Source organism: Humulus lupulus, chromosome 3 (assembly GCF_963169125.1).
Source record: "Humulus lupulus chromosome 3, drHumLupu1.1, whole genome shotgun sequence".
In the NCBI taxonomy this organism is placed as follows: Eukaryota; Viridiplantae; Streptophyta; class Magnoliopsida; order Rosales; family Cannabaceae; genus Humulus; species Humulus lupulus.
In genome coordinates this window covers 207,397,464-207,400,355 of record NC_084795.1, presented here as the reverse complement: position 1 = coordinate 207,400,355, position 2,892 = coordinate 207,397,464, and the positions used below count along the sequence as shown (strand labels likewise).

Sequence of the window (2,892 nt, the reverse complement as noted above, 5' to 3'; positions counted from 1 at the left end):
TCTTTGTTTGAAATTGAAAGTGTTAGTAAGAATTTGAGCATCATGGAACCTATTGCTAATCCTATTGATGAAAATGTTGTGCCTGAAAAAAACTTTGCTTGAATATTTTGCACCTATTTCATCTAATGCTCCTTCATGCATTGTTTTATCTACAACTTATGTTACTCATTTTGAGCTTAAACCAGCAATCATTCAATTGTTGCCATCTTTTTATGGGTTAGATAGAGAAGATCCTTACATGCATGTCAAAGATTTCTTAGAAATTTGCTCAACATTTAAATTTCAAAAAATTTCTGATGAGTCAGTCAAACTAAGATTGTTTCCTTTTTCATTAAAAGACAAATCAAAAGCTTGGTTAAATTCCCTTCCCACGGGGTCTATAACTACATGGGATCAACTTTATAATAAATTCTTGCTGAAATTTTTTCCTATGTCTAAAACTGATAGTCTAAGGAGAGAAATCTTCGAGTTTTTTCAAAAAGATAATGAAGAGTTTTATGAATGTTGGGAAAGATTTAAAGATTTATTATTGAAATGTCCTCATCATGGTTTTGAAAAATGGAGACTTGTAAAATATTTTTATGATGGTTTGACTCCCTCTAATCGTCAAATGATTCAATCTATGCATACTGGAAATTTTTTAAAATTTCAAGGACAAGAGGTGTGGGACGCCCTTGAAGATTTATCTGTCAATTCACAACAATGGAATTATTTTGATCCTAGGTCTAGGTCAACTAATTCACCAAAAAGAGGAGGAAGGTATGAAGTAAAAGAAGAATTAGACTTAAGAACATCCTTAGACAAATTAGCGAGAAAAGTAGAAGCTTTATCCATAAGCCAAACTATAAACTCTCCAATACAACCAAGAAAATATGTTTGTTCTATATGTTCTAGTCCTTGCCATAATGCCCAATCATGTCCTTCCTACCAAGAACCCTTTTCTGAGGAGGCCAATGCACTTCATGCTTATGGGAAACCAAATGATAGCCCATTTTCATCCACCTACCATCCAAATTGGAGAAACCATCCGAACTTTTCATGGAGACAAAACCAACCCCAAATGAATCAAGGGCACCAATACAACACACAAAACCAAACTCATGCCCCACAAAATCAACCATATCCTCAACAAAGGAAACCTTCCTTAGAAGATACCTTACAACAATTTATGCAATCCACTCAACAAATCCTACAAAATCAATCTCAATCAATTACCAAACTCGAGACACAAGTAGGACAACTCGCCACTGCTTTAGCTGATAGAGAAAAAGGAACATTCCCTAGTCAACCTATCCCTAATCCAAAAGGTCAATTTGAGATAGGAAAGTCTAGTCATAATGGAGAAGTCAAATCAATTTCAACTCTTAGGTTAGGAAAGAACATTGTCAAACTCGATTACATACCCGAGGTTGAAAACGAAAAAGAAAAAGAAAAAGAAAAGAGTCGGCCTTCTAGTTCTAATGCCAATGACTCTTCAAACAAGGAAATTTCAATCCTTCCTTTCATTCCAAAAGCCTCATTCCCACAAAGATTACTTCCAATTAAAAAAGGCGGCCAATATAATGACATCTTAGAAATTTTTAAACAAGTTAGTATCAATATCCCTTTCTTAGATGACATTAAACAAATTCCTGCCTACTCTAAATTTTTAAAGGATCTTTGTACTGTTAAAAGAAACACTAATGTTCCTAAAATGGCGTTTTTAATTGAACAAGCTAGTTCCATTATTCAATATAAGAGTCTTGTTAAATATAAAGATCCTGGGTGTCCCACAATTTCATGCATTATTGGTGATCATTTTATTAACAAAGCTTTACTTGATTTTGGTGCTAGTGTTAATCTATTGCCTTATTCTGTTTATAAGCAACTTGGTCTTGGAGAACTAAAACCTACCTCTATAACTCTTCAATTAGCCGATCGTTCTGTGAAAATTCCTAGAGGCATTATAGAGGATGTTTTGATAGAAGTTGATCAATTTTATTTTCCTGTTGACTTCATTGTTCTTGATACTCAACCTGTAGAAAACATGCATGCTCAAATTCCTATCATTTTAGGTAGACCATTCTTAGCTACATCTAATGCAATCATAAATTGTCGTAATGGTGTTTTGAAATTATCTTTTGGAAATATGATTGTTGAATTGAATGTATTTACTGTGGTTAAATCTGTTGAGTGTGAGGAAGTGCATGAAGTTAACATGATAGATAGTATATGTGAAGATGGTGGAAATGATTTACTCGACTTTTGTGAAAAATACTTTGGCATGAACTTGCATGTTGATGACTCTAATGATGATGTGAATGCTTTGCTAGAGCCTATACCCTTAAATGAAACTAAAGTTGAACCTTTTTCACCCTTAGATCATGTTCAATCAATTTCTGAGTCTCCAAAGTTAGACCTTAAACCTTTGCCAGAAAATTTAAAATATGCTTTTCTAGGAGAGTCTAAAACCTTACCTGTTATCATAGCATCCGCTTTAGATAAGGAACAAGAAGGTAAATTGTTAGATATTGTTAGATGTCCTTAGAAAACATAAAGAAGCCATAGGTTAGACCATTGGAGACATTAAAGGAATTAGCCCATCCATATGTATGCTTAGAATCCATCTAGAAGAGAATGCTAAAACCTCTCGGGAATGTCAAAGAAGGTTAAATCCAAATATGAAAGAAGTAGTTAGAGAAGAGGTCATAAAATTGTTAGACGTAGGTATCATTTACCCTATTTCTGATAGTCAATGGGTTAGTCCAGTTCAAGTTGTGCCTAAGAAGTCTGGGATCACAGTTGTTGAAAATGAGAAAAATGAATTAATCCCTACTAGAGTACAAACGGGGTGGAGAGTGTGCATAGACTCTAGAAAGTTGAATAATGTTACTAAAAAAGACCATTTTCCAT

General features: G+C 33.9%; 1 non-coding gene across 1 annotated transcript; it reads right to left on the bottom strand.

The window, feature by feature from the left end:
• Positions 1-445: 445 nt before the first annotated feature.
• On the bottom strand, positions 446-552 carry LOC133827902 (small nucleolar RNA R71). Its single transcript, XR_009890550.1, has one exon. It is a non-coding gene; the product is annotated as a small nucleolar RNA R71 (small nucleolar RNA).
• Positions 553-2,892: the final 2,340 nt, after the last annotated feature.